The sequence below is a fragment of the Mytilus galloprovincialis genome, chromosome 6, assembly GCF_965363235.1.
Source record: "Mytilus galloprovincialis chromosome 6, xbMytGall1.hap1.1, whole genome shotgun sequence".
Lineage (NCBI taxonomy): Eukaryota > Metazoa > Mollusca > Bivalvia > Mytilida > Mytilidae > Mytilus > Mytilus galloprovincialis.
In genome coordinates, this window is record NC_134843.1 from 32313322 (window position 1) to 32336882 (window position 23561).

At 34.2% G+C, this 23561-nt stretch overlaps 1 pseudogene; it reads left to right on the plus strand.

Moving 5' to 3' along the window:
* The first annotated feature begins 4265 nt into the window (after positions 1-4265).
* Positions 4266-23561, plus strand: part of LOC143078569 (cell adhesion molecule DSCAM-like) — a 61838-nt pseudogene continuing 42542 nt past the window's right edge.

Below are 23561 nucleotides of genomic sequence, written 5' to 3' on the forward strand. Positions count from 1 at the left end.
CAAGTTTGAACTTTGGTGGTGTCACTATTACTGTTCTAGAGTTATTCCCCTTTACAAAAAGAAAAAAATGCTGAGTTTTCGTTCTCGTACTCAAGTTTGCCTCACCAAATGTTATGAAACTTATACATACTGTGTATTACCACAAAATACAGACCAAGTTTAAATTTTGGCGGTGTCAATTTTACTGTTCTAGAGTTATGAACCTTTACAATTAGTAAAATTGCTGAATTTTTCGTTTCCGTTCTCTGACTTGAGTTGGCCTCACCAAATGTTATGAAACTTATACACAATACTTATTACCAAAAAACACAGATCAAGTACAAATTTGGCCATGGGTAGCGTCACTTTTACCGCTCTTCAGTTATATCCCTTAATTACTTTATATGATATGCAAGCAGAGGCATCATATGTGATCCATGGACACATTCACCATTTATTTGTTATGCCCCCGCCGTAGCGGATGAGACATTAAGGGTTATCCTTGTCCGTCTGTACGTCCGTACGTCTGTACGTCCCAAAATTGGTTTCCGTCCTCTAACTTTAGTTTGCCTCAACCAAATGCTATGGAACTTATACACAATGCTTATTACCACAAAACACAAATCAAGTGTGAATTTTAGTGGCATCACTTCTATCGTTCTAGAGGTATACCCCTATACAAATGGAAAAAATGCAGAATTTATCATTGTTCTTCTTTAACTTAAGTTTGCCTCAGCCAAATGTTATAAAATCCATACGCAATGCTTATTACCACAAAACTCAGTTCAAGTACATATTTGGGTAGTGTCACTGCTACCGTTTTTGAGTTCTGTCCCTTTATAACGTTGTATGCAAGAAGCGGGGGCATCATCTGTGTCCCATGGACACATTCACCATTTATTTGCATAATGCGAATTGAAATGTTTACTTATAGTTATCAATTTATTATAAAACATGATTTAAGCAACAACAAAAAAAGAATTGAATCTTTATTCACTATTTTAAAATCAACTCGGACCGTCAATAATGCCAACTCCAACAAAGTATAAACATAGAGTTTGTGCTATTTATATGATAACATGCTATATTTTAAAAGTCTCCTTTAATTACTACGCCATTAAGTTGATTGTATATTTTGAATAAAATCTACATTAATTCATTAAAAAAATTTAATACATTCGTTAATTATATTTGTTATTTCGTAATTAGAATTTGATTAAATCAACAATCAATAATGTAAATTTAATTATTCTAAAAAGAATCTACCAAAAACATTTTATTTCGTAAATGCTCTAATTTTATACTTATAGTCTTAGTCAGCATTATACGATAGTCCGAGTTGACTTTATATACGGTCCGAGATAACTTATTGACGGTTCGAGTTGACATATTGACGATACGAGTTGACTTTATATATATTCCGAGTTGACTTTATATATATTCCGAGTTGACTTTATATATATTCCGAGTTGACTTTATATATATTCCGAGTTGACTTTATATATATTTTATATATATTCCGAGTTGACTTTATATATATTCCGAGTTGACTTTATATATATTCCGAGTTGACTTTATATATATTTCGAGTTGACTTTATATATATTCCGAGTTGACTTTATATATATTCCGAGTTGACTTTATATATATTCCGAGTTGACTTTATATATATTTCGAGTTGACTTTATATATATTCCGAGTTGACTTTATATATATTCCGAGTTGACTTTATATATATTTCGAGTTGACTTTATATATATTCCGAGTTGACTTTATATATATTCCGAGTTGACTTTATATATATTCCGAGTTGACTTTATATATATTCCGAGTTGACTTATTGACGGTTTGAGTCGTCTTCATGGACGGCCCGATTAGTCTCCGGGCCGACTCGTCTCGCATCCGGTCAAAATGTCAAATGTAGAAAAATATTCAACTAGTGACCGAATAACACATCAGTTCAGGAATGCGCGTGGCGCATAAGTTAATCATCAGTGTTGTTCGGTTATGAGTTTACTTTATCTAAATAGTAAAAAGAAGGTAAATTTAAAAACAAAAACAAAACCGGGGACTAGAACAGCACAAAATGACAATGGACACACTAACGCCGAAATATAAAATCAAATAACATACCCTCCGGACCCGTAAAACGAAAACAATGGGGGAGAAACGAAGATAGGACTCAGCAGTTTCAATGACTAACTTGACTTTAAGTTAATCCTCTTCGTTCCTTGTGGAACATATGGCTGATACAGTCGCTTTCCACCTTACTCTATATTCAACTAACCCTTTTGCTTCGCTCCAGGTATATCCAATTTCTTCCAGCTCCTTGTGCCTTCATCTTCCCCGGCTGTTAAATGGTCTTCCCGGTCTCCGATGTCCTTGTGGTTCCATTCTAAAACCTGTCTAGTGATGGTACCTACAGGTTTCATCAAAGTGTGCCAAATTCATTGCCAAGATCTCCTCTTTAGCTGTTTACTTGCTGATTCCTCCAGCAGTTGCAATACGCACTTTTAGCAGTTGCAATATGAGTCTTTTGTAGACGAAACGCGCGTCGGCGTATATACAAAATTTAGTCCTGGTATCTATGATGAGTTTATTTGTAACAACTTCAAATATCTCGCATGGTAAAACTGATCGGAATCTAAACGGACAACCAAAAATATATTCGAGAACGGAGTTGATCTTTTGGATAAAATTTACCCATACAAATTTTGGAAGCGTCACTTTTACCAATCTTGAGCCATGTCCCTTTATGTCCCTTTATAACGTTATATGCAAGCGGGGGCATCATATGTGTCACAGGGACACACTATTCATTTATATTTGCCTAGACAGTAGCTTCAATTTAAGACTCGACCTAAATATCACTTTGTTTAAGTTGTATAATCAGTGACTAAACAGCAATAACTTTTAAAATTGAGAATGAAAATGGGGAATGTGACAAAGAGACAACAACCCGACCATAGAACAGACAACAGCAGAAGGTCACCAAAAGGTCTTTAATGTAGCGAGAAATTCCGGCGCTCGGAGGCGTCCTTCAGCTGGCCCCTAAGAAACTAAAATTTTGTTGAATTATTTTTCTGTCCGAGCTCTTGGGATTAAATTTGTGTCTTGGATTGCTAAGGTGTGATATTAAAAAAGCCATATGATATTTTTAACCAAGAGTTCCAAATAGTGAAGTTGAAATCATCCCTTCGTAAATTTTACGGACGCCATCACGAGTTGGTTGACCGTTATGGAATAACCGTTTCACAAATGATATCGGATATGTTCCTTACGTCGTAACTACAATCCCCTTCCCTTTCATGAATATGACCTACCGAATTAGACTATTTACCGTATTTGTAATCACATAAGCAACACGACGGGTGCCACATGTGGAGCAGGATCTGCTTACCCTTCCGGAGCACCTGAGATCACCCCTAGTTTTTGGTGGGGTTCGTGTTGTTTATTCTTTAGTTTTCTATGTTGTGTCGTGTGTACTATTGTTTTTCTGTTTGTCTTTTTCATTTTTAGCCATGGAGTTGTCAGTTTGTTTTAGATTTATGAGTTTGACTGTCCCTTTGGTATCTTTCGTCCCTCCTTTATATACGGCTATTTATAATACCTTACATTACCATTTACATCGTCTTTGAATTTAAATGAAAATTTCTTTGATAATATTATTCTGGGAAAAATTTGAATACAACACGTTTAGTAATTTCTTGCGTCCGAAGCGCTTTTCTGGATTTACCTTTATCAGGAACGCTCAAAGCCAAACATTTGAAATCCGAAGATGTATAAGTACCGAAACCGTTGAAGAGCTATATATATGTTTTAAATATGATTTAAAAAAGATAAGGAAAAGGAAGAAAATCCTTATTTTTAAAAAGGGACATGGGATAAGGATGTAAATGAAATATTAGATAATTTCAGTTACCTGAAAGAAAACAAAGAAAACACATTTAGCATATATGGCAAATGGAGTGATCTCTATAGGTTTAGATATGGATAGACATTACAGAATATAGAAGATATTTGCCACTGGACGTTAAGCAACCAACAATCAGAATATAGAACTTGCTTAACTTAATGATGTAAAGAAAAATGAATTAGAACCCCAAAATATCTTTCTTGACACGTCTTTCTTGAAATATTTTTATATAGCACTAATTTCATCAGATTGGTTTTTTTTCAAAAGGAACAAACAATTTGTAAAAAGAATGACTGTTTTCAATTATTTTTGCAGGTACATTAATTCCATAAAAACATCAATCATTATGGTAGTTCTATAGCCAGCTCTTACATCAACAGGATACCAGTACAGGCATTTCAACATGGATCTGAAGCTATCAGTTATATACTTGTTTTCTTTGATAGTAATAATTAGTTGGACAGGAACTTTATCACAAAAATGTAAGTGAGACAAACTTTCTGTGAATGTTTTATTTTTGAGTTTTTTTTTTAGGTGAGATATATATCCAATTTTTATACAAACAGACACACGTAAACAAAATATTGGTTTTGTGCCAAAATATAATTTGTGTTGTAACATTATAACTATCTTGGTTCTAAATTAAGATTTTTTTTGCATTTAAATGATATTATTTCCATGTATTTCATTATATGAATGTTTGGATTGGGTTATAACTTTTATCTTATTTTAGTATTACAGAAATATTAGTGAAAAATCAGACATCAGTTTTAATAACTGAACAAACATACTAAATGATTTACAGAAATTAAGATACTTTGTAATGTATTGTTATTGCAAGGGTTGGGGCTCATACGGGTTTACTTCTATTTTGTATATTTTTCTATATTTCTGTAGTATTTAACTTCTTTTGAATTAAGTATGGCCCCTCTTTGTAGCCAACTGTTGTTTGTTTATTGCTTATGTAAATTATGCAAGTTATCATGGATCAAGTGCAAGTGTTAATGTTGTAAAAATATCTATCATCATAAAAACAAGAAACTCAGCATCTGTTTTGAAGTAACACTAAGGTAGATACTTATATTAGAGAGGATGGATAAGGGGTCAATAGGAATTTTATTTATTTTCCTATTGGTGTATATAAAGATTGTACATAGTTATGTTAGTATTCATATACTTTGGGATTTTTATCGGGATGACTTTTAGAAAATATTATTAAAAAATGAAGAACAGTTAAAGCTATGGCATGACCAATTTTGAGGACAAAATTGTGTGACAAAAAACACAAGGAACTATTGTGTAAAAATGTTTTATAGAAATAAGCAAAGAAGTACTTTTTCCGAAAAAAAATCTGATTTATATCAAAATAGGAAAAAAATCTATATAATAGAGACATGATATACTATAAACTCTTAGACTACTATTTATACTTTAGAGTCACACAATAAGGTCATGCACTTTTTATTTCTGTGGGTCAAGATATGCTTTAAATGTAAGTTAGAATGCTTGAGAATGAAAAACATCTATATAATTACATGTTAATTTGGAGTTAAAATAAGTGTCAAGCTAATTGGTCACTTAAGCGTATTTCCATGAAAATTGATATGATCCTACATTGTTTAGCATAGAAAAATTAAACTTCATATGTCAATTAGAAATAAAGTTAGGAAGAAGTAAAGAAAATACATAGTTTCTGTCTTATCTAGAACATAGCCTAGCTGACAAGATTTAGATAGTCTAAACAGATTTCAAGAACTTTTCTGACAGAAATCTCTTTTAATGGTTGAAACGATCCCTGGATGTTTCGAGAAAAAAAAACATTTGGAAGAAAATTGAAATTCAATGGAAAACAAATTGATGACATTTCATTTTCTAAATCGAGAACAATCGAGAACAATATAATTATAATTTAACTATATAATACCTGTTATTAAATACTTTAAACAGTTTGATGTAGGGTTATAATGATCTGTGAAATGATAGCTGTTTTTCTGCAGTTATAAGCAGACTATACATCCATGTTTTAGACAATTGGTTATTAACAAAATTGATTTGTGCCTGTTATCAAAAGATAAGTAAAAATTGACAGTACTGTATTTATTTGAAAACTTAGATTGGAAATTGCACGTTAGAGAACAGTATACAATTTATATTTTGCAATCTTTTTTTAAAGATTTGTTTTTTATAACTTAGTTTTTGTGATTTAAGGGTAAACACACTTTTTGAACTACAACATGTATAGTTTGCCAAATTGAATTGAATGTGTGCTTTTGTATAAATTGTCAAAGATTTTTTTTTTTTTTTTTTTTTTTTTTTTTTTTTTTTTTAAACATTTACAGATGAAAAGCGTGAACAAGAAAGTAATTGTATACAGCAGCTTTTATGTAAGATGTTATATGTCTATTTGTTATAGCTTTTACTGTTTTCATTTGATATTTTTATCTTCTATTTTTGAGAAAAATTAACACAGAAATGATGGAAATAGGTATTCGAACAACATTTGTTGTAACTTGTGTAAAATGTCCCAAAATAAAAATTCATTTTGTTAATTGATCATTAAAACCAAACTTTAACAATGTTTACCTCTAGAAACTTTTGATAAACAGAAGGCAAGCTTGGTACACAAATGCCCTTGTCATTTCTACACATGTGGATCGATGTTTGCCTTTCCTACACAAGTGGATGTTTTCCATTTCTACACATAGGGATTCTTGCCATCTCTACACATTTGGATGTTTTCCACTTCTTCACATTAGCATGTTTAATTGCCATTTCTACACACGTGAAACGCCTCGGTGGTCTCATGGTAGCGTTTTTGCCTCGAGTGCAGGAGTTCGTTAGTTCGAACCCCGATCGGGTCAAATCAAAGACTTTGATATTAGTTTTTGCTGCTTCTCCGCTAAATACGCGGCATAAAGAAGTAAGAGTAAAGACAGGTCGGCTCGAATAATGAGGCCAGGTAACGTGACATGTCTTCCTGTAGACTGTTACTTTGTGAACTAGAACGTTAATAACCCGGCTCAGTGTGTCGGTCTAGTAAAAGCAGGGTTAATTTTCATATTGTATTAACATGTTGTCGTTCTGAATATGCATATTAATTTGCCGCTGCGTAACCTCCATCATCACCATCATCTACCCATGGGAATGTTTGCCATTTCTGCACATGGACAAGGGGCAATGAAGGCTAATAATGTTCAGGATAAGGGACAATGTAGGCATATAGAGGTTCAGGGCAATGTAGGCTAAAAATATGCAGGGTAAGGGACAATGTAGGCATATAGATGTTAAGGGCAATGTATGCTAATAAATTATGTTCAGGGTAAGGGACAATTAAGGCATATAGATGTTCAGGGCAATGCAGGCTAATAATGTTCAGGGTAAGGGACAATGTAGGCTAATAATGTCGGGGCAAGGGACAATGTAGGCATATAGATGTTCAGTTCAATGTAGGCTTATAATGTTAAGGGCAAGGAAAAATGTAGATATAAGGATGTTCAGGGCAATATAAGCTTATGAAGTGCGGGGCAAGGGACAATGTGGGATAATTATGTTCAGGGCAAGGGTAATGTAGGCATTCATATGTTCAGGGCAAGGGGCAATGTAGGCATATAGATGTTCACAGCAAGGAGAAATGCTGGCATATACATGTAGATGTTCAGGGCAATGGGCAACATAGGTATATAGATGTCCAGGGCAAGGGGCGATTTATGAATACAGATGTTCAGGGCATGGGACAATGTAGGCATACATATGTTCAGAGCAAGGGACAATGTAGACATATTGATATTCAGGGCAAGGGTAATGTATGCATATAGATGTCCAGGGCAAGGGGAGATGTAGGCATCAGGAATCTGATGTTCATTAGTTGTCGTTTATTTATGTGGTTCATAAGCGTTTCTCGTTTTATTATAGATTAGACAGTTGGTTTTTCCGTTTGAATGGTTTTACATTAGGTTTTTTGGGGGGCCTTTATAGCTTGTTGTTCGGTGTGAGCCAAGGCTCCGTGTTGAAGACCATACCTTGACCTATAATGGTTTACTTTTATAATTTGACTTGGATGAAGAGTTGTGTCATGGGCTTTCATACCAAATCTTCCTATATCTGTATAGATGTTCAGAGCAAGGGGCAATATCGGTTAATAATGTTCAGTACAAAAGGCAATGTAGACATAATAATTATAGATCTTCAGGGCAAGGGACAATGTAGGCATTTAGATGTTTTTTCAGCATGTGATATTTTGTTACTAATCCAGAAATGCTATAGCTTTTAGGTATTATTTCTATTCAAGCTAAATGTTGATTATTTAGAGATCTATAAGAAATGTTTTGTAATACTAGTATAAGATAATGTATGATAGAAGTGCTTGTTAAGGTAATAAGTAAACACCCACACTGAGTGCAGTGCACTAGAAGTTTTGTGGATAAGTATAAATAAATATATATGTACTTTGGTTCTCAGTGGAAAACATCAGAGATAAAATTGTTTATTTACTATAATTGTCCTTCTGTATCTCATTTTTAAATAAACACTGTTTGACATTTGTTTGTAAACTGCAAAATCTGAACAGTACTTTTATAAGTGCTAGTTTTTGCATCATATTGAAGCTTTTATGAAAAATGTGTTCCTTAATTGTAAGATTTTTTTGATTGTTTTTCAGTGCCCCCTGCACTACCACAAGAGATTGTTGTTAGTAGAAGCAGTTGGAAGACCATCCGGGTCACATGGAATGAACCAAAAGTCCCTGTGTCTGGCTATCGGATCTTTTACAGCACGTTTGACCTTGAAAATTTAGACAGTTGGCAGTCTATTGACATTGGTCCTTACAGAGTTGCAGAAATTACAGGATTGGAGAAACAGTCATATGCCATCAGAGTGGCAGCAAAATCATTAGATGGAAAGTTAGGGAATGCTTCTGCTGTTGTTCTGGCAAGTGCACCTACATGTAAGTTAAAAAGTGGTTGTCATGGCAAATTTAAAAAAACAGAGATGTGTTAAGGTTAAATTTGACATTTAAATTATCTCAACAAAAGCAATACACAATGTTTGATGCAACTTGTGGTTTAGATGACACAGTAGATGGCACAGCTGAAAGTAGTGGACAAGATTTTAGTCCGTTTCAAAATTGAAAAAAATATGTTCTTTTTTGTATTTTTCCTGATGATTATATGAATTCAGTCGAATGGGGTCGGGTATTCTTTTAAGATAAAAACTTGTGACGTCTAAGAACTCACACTTTCAACTGGATTTTCGAAATCGTTTTTTGAATTTGGGATGTATGGCTTGCGGTCGTGCGACTGCCAACCAGTGTCCGTTCATTAACATGAAAACGCCTTGACGAAATCTATTTTCAAAGGAGTAGGTCCGGTAAGTGCCAATTTCGGCCTCAATTTTCAAGTTCATCTAACGAAAGATTTTAGACACTTTTTAAACACTTAAGTGTCTATTTCAATTGTTTCAATTAGTGTATGTGAAAGATTTTAACCGAATAAGTAATTGAAAACGCTCCGATTCAAGCTTAAATATGAAAAATCTATCAAATATGCAAAAAATCGTCACTTTTCAGATGGTTTTTGTCAAAAATGAAAGTGGCCGCATCAGTGTTCATCCTCAACCTTTATATATATATTATGTATTATACTACAATACAACTTACATTTCAATATTGTGAATGAACACGAATGCGGCCACTTTCATTTAAGACGGGAACCATCTAAAATTTAACTAAAATGCTAAAATTGTGAAGATTTCAGTAATTTAGCATGACTTAATGATGCTAGTACCCGATATATGTGCATTATATTATCAAAAACAGCCCATACTTATGTAGCAGAAGCATTCTAAAATTCAATAAATACCTTAACGACTACATTTTCACAATTTTCTAAAACTGCTATATTTTAAGGCCAATAAGGGGTCTTACTGAACCTACTCCTTTAGAAATTATGTTTTCTGGTATATCTTTTATCTTTTATTTTTTTTATGTTTTTACTCTTTGCATTTCCCCATTAAAATAGAAATGTTTAAACAAGGAAGAATTGATAATACAGAATAATACAGATTATTTAATTGATTTATGCTGAATATCGTTGTTAGAAGTAAAAGAAATTCCTGATTAAACAATTTCGAAGTAAAACATATATTCTTTAAATTATGAAAAAAAGATGACATTTTGAATGCCGCCTTATCCTGTAAAATCATTACATGTTTTATAAGACGAATGTATTAACTTTAAACATAATCGATACATAAATCTTAAATGGAAACTATAAAGAACCAACACGTGCTAAGAACAGAATAGAGGAACACAAAACATTTGAAAAAACAACAGTTAACAAGCCACACTTGCTCACACCAAAACAGAACAAAAACAACAATTGTTCAGACCAGAGAGAACAATTAAACATTTTACAAACAACGCATGCTCAGTAAAAATCCCAATAAAAACATTTAAAACAGCAGTAAACAAACAAAACTTTGTTTCAACCAGACAAAAATCCAATAAAAACAAGTATAAACAAAATGGTAATTATAGAATACTTTACTCAAAATATAACGAAACTTGCTCACAACGAAACAAAACAATAACAGTTAACACTTTTGACTTGGTCAAACCAACAAGAATAGTAAAAGAACGCAAAAAAACAGTAAATAAACAACAGTCGATTATAAATATAATGCTGTTTGATCTATAGATCTGGTGTCAATTTTTCACAACCTGTAATTTTCATTTTTTTTTTTAGAAAACAAGTTAATTAATACTACATTTTTGACAACATAAAAGAACATCTTATGTAAATACACAATTTTAAACAAAATTTCGTCAACCACATAAGATACAAAAACAACTGAACAAACACGAAAACAACACATGCTCAGACTAAAACATATACACAAAAAAAACGAGGCAAAAAGTAATCAAACTTTACTTTTATATACAACCGTCAACATGAAGTGTAAAACTTTCATTGAACACAATAGATACGTATACAGCACTTGCCCAGATCATTAGTACACAAATAATATACAACGTGTAGTGTCAAGCTTTCATATAACACAATAGATACTCAAACAGCACTTGCCAAGATCATTAGTACACACATAACATACAACCTGTAGTCTCAACCTTTCATATAACACAATAGATACTCAAACAGCACTTGCCAAGATCATTAGTACACACATAACATACAACCTGTAGTCTCAACCTTTCATAGACCACAATAGATACTCAAACAGCACTTGCTCAGATCCTTGGTACACAAAAAAAATACAACGTGTAGTGTCAACCTTGAGTAGAACACACTAGATACCAAAACAGCACTTGTTTAGATCCTTGGTACACAAACAATATACAACGTGTAGTGTCAACCTTGAGTAGAACATAATAGATACGCAAACAGCACTTACTCCGATAATTGATACACAAGCAATATATTACATATACTGTTATTCTTTCATAGAACACAACAGATACACAAACAGCATTTGCTCAGATCATTGGTACACAAAAAACATATACAACATAGTATTAACCATTCATAGAACACAATAGATACGTAAACAGCACTCAATCAGATCATTGGTACACATATAACATACAATGTGCAATGTCAACCTTTCATAGAACACGACAGATGCCCAAGCAGCACTTGCTCAATTCATTGGTAAACAAATAGCATACAACATGTAGTTTCAATCTTTCGTAGAACACAATAGATACCCAAACAGCACTTGCCAAGATCATTAGAACATAAATAACATACGAAGTGTAGTTTCAACCTCTCGTAGAACACAATAGATACACAAACGGCACTTGCTCAAATCATTGGTACACACATACTATTCAACGTGTAGTATCAACCTTTAATAAAACAAAAAAGATATACAAACAGCACTTGCTCAGATCAAACCAAAGACTTTAATTTTAGTATTTGCTGTTTTTGCCGCTGGATAACCTCTATCATCATCATCTACACATGCCATTTACGCATATTGGCAAGGGGCAATGCAGGCTAATAATGTTCAGGGTATGGGACAATGTAGGCATTTAGATGTTCAGGGCAATGTAGGCTAATAATGTTAAGGACAAGGAACAATGAAGGCATCACTATGTTCAGGGCAAGGTGCAACGTAGGCATATAGATATTCAGGGCAAGGGAAAATGTAGACATATAGATGTTCAGGGCAAGGGACAATGCTTTATAAATATTTTGATATGAGCGTCACTGATGAGTCTTATGTAGACGAAACGCGCGTCTGATGTACTAAATTATAATCCTGGTACCTTTGATAACTATTTACACCACTGGGTCGATGCCACTGCTGGTGGACGTTTCGTCCCCGAGGTTATCACCAGCCCAGAAGTCAACACTTCGGTGTTGACATGAATAACAATAATGTGGTCATTTTTTTTTATAAATTTCCTGTTAACAAAAGTTTAAATTTTTCGAAAAACTAAGGATTTTCTTATTCCAGGCATAGATTTCCTTAGCCGTATTTGGCACAACTTTTTGGAATTTTGGATCCTCAATGCTCTTCAACTTTGTAATTGTTTGGTTTTATAAATATTTTGATATGAGCGTCACTGATGAGTCTTATGTAGACGAAACGCGCGTCTGGTGTACTAAATTATAATCCTGGTACCTTTGATAATTATTTACACCACTGGGTCGATGCCACTGCTGGTGGACGTTTCGTCCCCGAGGTTATCACCAGCCCAGAAGTCAACACTTCGGTGTTGACATGAATAACAATAATGTGGTCATTTTGTTTTTTATAAATTTCCTGTTAACAAAAGTTTAAATTTTTCGAAAAACTAAGGATTTTCTTATTCCAGGCATAGATTTCCTTAGCCGTATTTGGCACAACTTTTTGGAATTTTGGATCCTCAATCCTCTTCAACTTTGTAATTGTTTGGTTTTATAAATATTTTGATATGAGCGTCACTGATGAGTCTTATGTAGACGAAACGCGCGTCTGGCGTACTAAATTATAATCCTAGTACCTTTCATAACTATTTATACCACTGGGTCGATGCCACTGCTGGTGGACGTTTCGTCCCCGAAGGTATCACCAGCCCAGTAGTCAACACTTCAGTGTTGACATGAATATCAATAATGTGGTCATTTTTTTTTATAAATTTCCTGTTAACAAAAGTTTTTTTTTTCGAAAAACTAAGGATTTTCTTTTTCCAGGCATAGATTTCCTTAGCCGTATTTGGCACAACTTTTTGGAATTTTGGATCCCTAATGCTCTTCAACTTTGTAATTGTTTGGCTTTATAACTATTTTGATATGAGCGTCACTGATGAGTCTTATGTAGACGAAACGCGCGTCTGGTGTACTAAATTATAATCATGGTACCTTTGATAACTATTTACACCACTGGGTCGATGCCACTGCTGGTGGACGTTTCGTCCCCGAGGGTATCACCAGCTCAGTAGTCAACACTTCGGTGTTGACATGAATATCAATAATGTGGTCATTTTTTTTTATAAATTTCCTGTTAACAAAAGTTTAAATTTTTCGAAAAACTAAGGATTTTCTTATTCCAGGCATAGATTTCCTTAGCCGTATTTGGCACAACTTTATGGAATTTTGGATCTTCAATGCTCTTCAACTTTGTAATTGTTTGGCTTTATAAATATTTTGATATGAGCGTCACTGATGAGTGTTATGTAGACGAAACGCGCGTCTGGCGTACTAAATTATAATCCTGGTACCTTTGATAACTATTTACACCACTGGGTCGATGCCACTGCTGGTGGACGTTTCGTCCCCGAAGGTATCACCAGCCCATGCCCAGTAGTCAACACTTCAGTGTTGACATGAATATCAATAATGTGGTCATTTTTTTTTATAAATTTCCTGTTAACAAAAGTTTATTTTTTTTCAAAAAACTAAGGATTTTCTTTTTCCAGCGATAGATTTCCTTAGCCGTATTTGGCACAACTTTATGAATTTTGGATCCTCAATGCTCTTCAACTTTGTAATTGTTTGGTTTTATAAATATTTTGATATGAGCGTCACTGATGAGTGTTATGTAGACGAAACGCGCGTCTGGCGTACTTAATTATAATCCTGGTACCTTTGATAACTATTTACACCACTTGGTCGATGCCACTGCTGGTGGACGTTTCGCCCCGGAGGGTATCATCAGCCCAGTAGTCAACACTTCGGTGTTGACATGAATATCAATAATGTGGTCATTTTTTTTTTTATAAATTTCCTGTTAACAAAAGTTTAAATTTTTCGAAAAATTTAAGGATTTTCTTATTCCAGGCATAGATTTCCTTAGCCGTATTTGGCACAACTTTATGGAATTTTGGATCCTCAATGCTCTTCAACTTTGTAATTGTTTGGCTTCATAAATATTTTGATATGAGCGTCACTGATGAGTCTTATGTAGACGAAACGCGCGTCTGGCGTACTAAATTATAATCCTGGTACCTTTGATAACTATAGACATATAGATGTCCAGGACAAGGGACAATGTAGGCATATAGATTTCCAGGGCAAGGGACAATGTAGACTTATAGATGTCCAGTGCAAGGGGAGATGTAGGCATAAGGAATCTGATGTTCAGTAGTTGTCGTTTGTTTATGTGGTTCATAAGTGTTTCTCGTTTTTTATATAGATTAGACAGTTGGTTTTCCCCTTTGATTGGTTTTACACTTGTTTTTTGGGGGGGCCTTCATAGCTTGTTGTTCGGTGTGAGCCAAGGCTCTGTGTTGAAGACCGTACCTTGACCTATAATGGTTTACTTTTATAATTGTGACTTGGATTGGGAGTTGTCTAATGGGCACTCATACCAAATCTTCCTATATCTATCTAGATGTTCAGGGCAAGGGGCAATAGGTTAATAATGTTCAGTAAAAAAGGCAATATAGCCATATAGATGTTCAGTGCAAGGGGGAATATAGGCAAATAGATGCTCAGGGCAAGGGGCAATGTAGGCATTTAGATGTTCAGGGCAAGGGGAGATGTAGGCATATAGATGTTAAGGACAAGGGGCAATATCGGCATATAGTTGTTTTTTTAAGCATGTGATATTTTGTTACAAAGCCAGAAATACTATATCTTTTTGGTATTATTTCCTTTCAAGCAAAATGTTCATTATTTAGAGATCTATAAGATATGTTTTGTAATATAATATAATGTATGGTACATAGTGCTTGTTAATGTAATAAGTAAACACCCACACTAAGTGCAGTGAACTAAAAGTTTTGTGGATAAGTATAAATAAATATATGTACTTTTGTTCTCAGGGGAAAGCATTTGAGATAAGATTATTTATTTACTCATTTTCAAATGAACACTGTTTAATATAGTTGTCTATGCACTTGACAATTTTTTTTGTAAACTGCAAAACCTGAACAGTACTTTTCTAAGTGCCAGTTTTGGCATCATATTGAAGCTTTTATGAAAAATGTGTTCCTTAATTGTAAGATTTTTTAGATTGTTTTTCAGTGCCCCCTGCACTACCACAAGAGATTGTTGTTAGTAGAAGCAGTTGGAAGACCATCCGGGTCACATGGAAGGAACCAAAAGTCCCTGTGTCTGGCTATCGGATCTTTTACAGCCCGTGGGACTTTGAAAATTTAGACAGTTGGCAGTCTATTGACATTGGTCCTTACAGAGTTGCAGAAATTACAGGATTGGAGAAACAATCATATGCCATCAGAGTGGCAGCAAAATCATTAGATGGAAGGTTAGGGAATGCTTCTGCTGTTGTTCTGGCAAGTGCACCTACATGTAAGTTAAAAAGTGGTTGTCATGACAAATTTAAAAAACAGAGATGTGTTAAGGTTAAATTTGACATTTAAATTATCTCAACAAAAGCAATACAAAATGTTTGATGCAACTTGTGGTTTAGATGACACAGTAGATGGCACAGCTGAAAGTAGTGGACAAGATTTTAGTCCGTTTCAAAATTGAAAAAAAATATGTTCTATTTTGTATTTTCCTGATGATTATATGAATTCAGTCGAATGGGGTCGGGTATTCTATTAAGATAAAAACTTGTGACGTCTAAGAACTCACACTTTCTCCGGATTTTCGAAATCGTTTTATGAATTTGGGATGTATGGCGGGCGGTTGTGCGACTGCCAACAGTGTCCGTTCATTAACATGAAAACGCCTTGACGGAATCTATTTTCAAATTTAGAAATGTTGTTTTCTGGTATATCTTTTATCTTTTATTTTTTTATGTATTTACTCTTTGCATTTCCCCATTAAAATAGAAATGTTTAAACAAGGAAGAATTGATAATACAGAATAATACAGATTATTTAATTGATTGATGCTGAATATCGTTGTTAGAAGTAAAAGAAATTCCTGATTAAACAATTTCAAAGTGAAACATATATTCTTTGAATTCTGAAAAAAAGATGAAATTTTGAATGCCGCCTTATCCTGTAAAACCATAACATGTTTTATAAGACGAACGTATTTAGATGTTGATACAATCTATAATAGGTTACAATACCACACTGACATATACATGTAACTTGAAACATAATCAATACATAAATCTTAAATGGAAAACGTAAAAGAACGCAAAAAAACAGTAAATAAACAACAGTCGATTATAAATATAATGCTGTTTGATCTATAGATCTGGTGTCAATTTTTCACAACCTGTAATTTTCATTTTTTTTTAGAAAACAAGTTAATTAATACTACATTTTTGACAACATAAAAGAACATCTTATGTAAATACCCCTACACAATTTTAAACAAAATTTCGTCAACCACATAAGATACAAAAACAACTGAACAAACACGAAAACAACACATGCTCAGACTAAAACATATACAATAAAAAACGAGGCAAAAAGTAATCAAACTTTACTTTTATATACAACCGTCAACATGAAGTGTAAAACTTTCATTGAACACAATAGATACGTATACAGCACTTGCCCAGATCATTAGTACACAAATAATATACAACGTGTAGTGTCAAGCTTTCATATAACACAATAGATACTCAAACAGCACTTGCCAATATCATTAGTACACACATAACATACAACCTGCAGTGTCAACCTTTCATATAACACAATAGATACTCAAACAGCACTTGCCAATATCATTAGTACACACATAACATACAACCTGCAGTGTCAACCTTTCATATAACACAATAGATACTCAAACAGCACTTGCCAAGATCATTAGTACACATATAAAATACAACGCGTAGTCTCAACCTTTCATAGACCACAATAGATACTCAAACAACACTTGCTCAGATCCTTGGCACACAAAAAAAATACAACGCGTAGTGTCAACCTTGAGTAGAACACACTAGATACTCAAACAGCACTTGCTCAGATCCTTGGTACACAAAAAATATACAACGTGTAGTGTCAACCTTGAGTAGAACATAATAGATACGCAAACAGCACTTACTCCGATAATTGATACACAAGCAATATATTTCATATACTGTTATTCTTTCATAGAACACAACAGATACACAAACAGCACTTGCTCAGATCATTGGTACACAAACAACATATACAACATAGTATTAACCATTCATAGAACACAATACATACATAAACAGCACTCATTCAGATCATTGGTACACATATAACATACAATGTGCAATGTCAACCTTTCATAGAACACGACAGATGCCCAAGCAGCACTTGCTCAATTCATTGGTAAACAAATAGCATACAACATGTAGTGTCAATCTTTCGTAGAACACAATAGATACGCAAACAGCACTTGCCAAGATCATTAGTACACACATAACATACAACCTTTAGTGTGAACCTCTGATAGAACACACTAGATACTCCAACAGCACTTGTTCAGATCATCGGCACACAAATAATATTCAACCTGTAGTGTCAACCTTTCATTGAACACAATTTATACACAAACAGCACTTGTCAAGATCATTAGAACATAAATAACATACGAAGTGAAGTTTCAACCTCTCGTAGAACAGAATAGATACACAAACGGCACTTGCTCAGATCATTGGTACACACATACTATTCAACGTGTAGTATCAACCTTTTATAAAACAAAAAAGATATACAAACAGCACTTGCTCAGATCAAACCAAAGACTTTAATTTTAGTATTTGCTGTTTTTGCCGCTGGGTAACCTCTATCATCATCATCTACACATGCCATTTACGCACATTGGCAAGGGGCAATGCAGGCTAATAATGTTCAGGGTATGGGACAATGTAGGCATTTAGATGTTCAGGGCAATGTAGGCTAATAATGTTAAGGACAAGGAACAATGAAGGCATCACTATGTTCAGGGCAAGGGGCAACGTAGGCATATAGATATTCAGGGCAAGGGAAAATGTAGACATATAGATGTTCAGGGCAAGGGACAATGCTTTATAAATATTTTGATATGAGCGTCACTGATGAGTCTTATGTAGACGAAACGCGCGTCTGGTGTACTAAATTATAATCCTGGTACCTTTGATAACTATTTACACCACTGGGTCGATGCCACTGCTGGTGGACGTTTCGTCCCCGAGGTTATCACCAGCCCAGAAGTCAACACTTCGGTGTTGACATGAATAACAATAATGTGGTCATTTTTTTTATAAATTTCCTGTTAACAAAAGTTTAAATTTTTCGAAAAACTAAGGATTTTCTTATTCCAGGCATAGATTTCCTTAGCCGTATTTGGCACAACTTTTTGGAATTTTGGATCCTCAATGCTCTTCAACTTTGTAATTGTTTGGTTTTATATATATTTTGATATTAGCGTCACTGATGAGTGTTATGTAGACGAAACGCGCGTCTGGCGTACTAAATTATAATCCTGGTACCTTTGATAACTATTTACACCACTGGGTCGATGCCACTGCTGGTGGACGTTTCGTCCCCGAAGGTATCACCAGCCTAGTAGTCAACACTTCAGTGTTGACATGAATATCAATAATGTGGTCATTTTTTTTTGGATAAATTTCCTGTTAACAAAAGTTTATTTTTTTTCGAAAAACTAAGGATTTTCTTTTTCCAGGCATAGATTTCCTTAGCCGTATTTGGCACAACGTTTTGGAATTTCGGATCCTCAATGCTCTTCAACTTTGTAATTGTTTGGTTTTATAAATATTTTGATATGAGCGTCACTGATGAGTCTTATGTAGACGAAACGCGCGTCTGGCGTACTAAATTATAATCCTGGTACCTTTGATAACTATTTACACCACTGGGTCGATGCCACTGCTGGTGGACGTTTCGTCCCTGAGGATATCACCAGCCCAGTAGTCAACACTTCGGTGTTGACATGAATATCAATAATGTGGTCATTTTTTTAAATAAATTTCCTGTTAACAAAAGTTTAAATTTTTCGAAAAACTAAGGATTTTCTTATTCCAGACATAGATTTCCTTAGCCGTATTTGGCACAAATTTTTGGAATTTTGGATCCTCAATGCTCTTCAACTTTGTAATTGTTTGGTTTTATATATATTTTGATATGAGCGTCACTGATGAGTCTTATGTAGACGAAACGCGCGTCTGGCGTACTAAATTATAATCCTGGTACCTTTGATAACTATAGACATATAGATGTCCAGGACAAGGGACAATGTAGGCATATAGATGTCCAGGGCAAGGGACAATGTAGACATATAGATGTCCAGTGCAAGGGGAGATGTAGGCATAAGGAATCTGATGTTCAGTAGTTGTCGTTTGTTTATGTGGTTCATACGTGTTTCTCGTTTTTTATATAGATTAGACAGTTGGTTTTCCCCTTTGAATGGTTTTACACTTGTTTTTTTGGGGGGCCTTCATAGCTTGTTGTTCGGTGTGAGCCAAGGCTCTGTGTTGAAGACCGTACCTTGACCTATAATGGTTTACTTTTATAATTGTGACTTGGATTGGGAGTTGTCTAATGGGCACTCATACCAAATCTTCCTATATCTATCTAGATGTTCAGGGCAAGGGGCAATAGGTTAATAATGTTCAGTAAAAAAGGCAATATAGCCATATAGATGTTCAGTGCAAGGGGGAATATAGGCAAATAGATGCTCAGGGCAAGGGGCAATGTAGGCATTTAGATGTTCAGGGCAAGGGGAGATGTAGGCATATAGATGTTAAGGACAAGGGGCAATATAGGCATATAGTTGTTTTTTTAAGCATGTGATATTTTGTTACAAAGCAAGAAATACTATATCTTTTTGGTATTATTTCCTTTCAAGCAAAATGTTGATTATTTAGAGATCTATAAGATATGTTTTGTAATATAATATAATGTATGGTACATAGTGCTTGTTAATGTAGTAAGTAAACACCCACACTAAGTGCAGTGAACTAAAAGTTTTGTGGATAAGTATAAATAAATATATGTACTTTTGTTCTCAGGGGAAAGCATTTGAGATAAGATTATTTATTTACTCATTTTCAAATGAACACTGTTTAATATAGTTGTCTATGCACTTGACAATTTTTTTGTAAACTGCAAAACCTGAACAGTACTTTTCTAAGTGCCAGTTTTGGCATCATATTGAAGCTTTTATGAAAAATGTGTTCCTTAATTGTAAGATTTTTTAGATTGTTTTTCAGTGCCCCCTGCACTACCACAAGAGATTGTTGTTAGTAGAAGCAGTTGGAAGACCATCCGGGTCACATGGAAGGAACCAAAAGTCCCTCTGTCTGGCTATCGGATCTTTTACAGCCCGTGGGACTTTGAAAATTTAGACAGTTGGCAGTCTATTGACATTGGTCCTTACAGAGTTGCAGAAATTACAGGATTGGAGAAACAGTCATATGCCATCAGAGTGGCAGCAAAATCATTAGATGGAAGGTTAGGGAATGCTTCTGCTGTTGTTCTGGCAAGTACACCTACATGTAAGTTAAAAAGTGGTTGTCATGACAAATTTAAAAAACAGAGATGTGTTAAGGTTAAATTTGACATTTAAATTATCTCAACAAAAGCAATACAAAATGTTTGATGCAACTTGTGGTTTAGATGACACAGTAGATGGCACAGCTGAAAGTAGTGGACAAGATTTTAGTCCGTTTCAAAATTGAAAAAAAATATGTTCTATTTTGTATTTTCCTGATGATTATATGAATTCAGTCGAATGGGGTCGGGTATTCTATTAAGATAAAAACTTGTGACGTCTAAGAACTCACACTTTCAACTGGATTTTCGAAATCGTTTTATGAATTTGGGATGTATGGCGGGCGGTTGTGCGACTGCCAACAGTGTCCGTTCATTAACATGAAAACGCCTTGACGGAATCTATTTTCAAATTTAGAAATGTTGTTTTCTGGTATATCTTTTATCTTTTATTTTTTTATGTTTTTACTCTTTGCATTTCCCCATTAAAATAGAAATGTTTAAACAAGAAAGAATTGATAATACAGAATAATACAGATTATTTAATTGATTGATGCTGAATATCGTTGTTAGAAGTAAAAGAAATTCCTGATTAAACAATTTCAAAGTAAAACATATATTCTTTGAATTCTGAAAAAAAGATGAAATTTTGAATGCCGCCTTATCCTGTAAAATCATAACATGTTTTATAAGACGAACGTATTTAGATGTTGATACAATCTATAATAGGTTACAATACCACACTGACATATACATGTAACTTGAAACATAATCGATAGATAAATCTTAAATGGAAAACGTAAAAGAACGCAAAAAAACAGTAAATAAACAACAGTCGATTATAAATATAATGCTGTTTGATCTATAGATCTGGTGTCAATTTTTCACAACCTGTAATTTTAATTTTTTTTTTAGAAAACAAGTTAATTAATACTTCATTTTTGACAACATAAAAGAACATCTTATGTAAATACCCCTACACAATTTTAAACAAAATTTCGTCAACCACATAAGATACAAAAACAACTGAACAAACACGAAAACAACACATGCTCAGACTAAAACATATACAAAAAAAAAACGAGGCAAAAAGTAATCAAACTTTACTTTTATATACAACCGTCAACATGAAGTGTAAAACTTTCATTGAACACAATAGATACTTATACAGCACTTGCCCAGATCATTAGTACACAAATAATATACAACGTGTAGTGTCAAGCTTTCATATAACACAATAGATACTCAAACAGCACTTGCCAATATCATTAGTACACACATAACATACAACCTGCAGTGTGAACCTTTCATATAACACAATAGATACTCAAACAGCACTTGCCAAGATCATTAGTACACATATAACATACAACCTGTAGTCTCAACCTTTCATAGACCACAATAGATACTCAAACAGCACTTGCTCAGATCCTTGGTACACCAAAAAAATACAACGTGTAGTGTCAACCTTGAGTAGAACACACTAGATACTCAAACAGCACTTGCTCAGATCCTTGGTACACAAAAAATATACAACGTGTAGTGTCAACCTTGAGTAGAACATAATAGAAACGCAAACAGCACTTACCCCGATAATTGATACACAAGCAATATATTACATATACTGTTATTCTTTCATAGAACACAACAGATACACAAACAGCACTTGCTCAGATCATTGGTACACAAACAACATATACAACATAGTATTAACCATTCATAGAACACAATAGATACATAAACAGCACTCATTCAGATCATTGGTACACATATAACATACAATGTGCAATGTCAACCTTTCATAGAACACGACAGATGCCCAAGCAGCACTTGCTCAATTCATTGGTAAACAAATAGCATAAAACATGTAGTGTCAATCTTTCGTAGAGCACAATAGATGCGCAAACAGCACTTGCCAAGATCATTAGTACACACATAACATACAACCGTTAGTGTGAACCTCTAATAGAACACACTAGATACTCCAACAGCACTTGTTCAGATCATCGGCACACAAATAAAATTCAACCTGTAGTGTCAACCTTTCATTGAACACAATATATACACAAACAGCACTTGTCAAGATCATTAGAACATAAATAACATACGAAGTGTAGTTTCAACCTCTCGTAGAACACAATAGATACACAAACGGCACTTGCTCAAATCATTGGTACACACATACTATTCAACGTGTAGTATCAACCTTTTTAAAAAACAAAAAAGATATACAAACAGCACTTGCTCAGATCAAACCAAAGACTTTAATTTTAGTATTTGCTGTTTTTGCCGCTGGGTAACCTCTATCATCATCATCTACACATGCCATTTACGCACATTGGCAAGGGGCAATGTAGGCTTATAATGTTCAGGGTATGGGACAATGTAGGCATTTAGATGTTCAGAGCAATGTAGGCTAATAATGTTAAGGGCAAGGAACAATGAAGGCATCACTATGTTCAGGGCAAGAGGCAACGTAGGCATATAGATATTCAGGGCAAGGGAAAATGTAGACATATAGATGTTCAGGGCAAGGGACAATGCTTATCAATATTTTGATATGAGCGTCACTGATGAGTCTTATGTACACGAAACGCGCGTCTGGTGTACTAAATTATAATCCTGGTACCTTTGATAACTATTTACACCACTGGGTCGATGCCACTGCTGGTGGACGTTTCGTCCCCGAGGTTATCACCAGCCCAAAAGTCAACACTTCGGTGTTGACATGAATAACAATAATGTGGTCATTTTTTTTTTATAAATTTCCTGTTAACAAAAGTTTAAATTTTTCGAAAAACTAAGGATTTTCTTATTCCAGGCATAGATTTC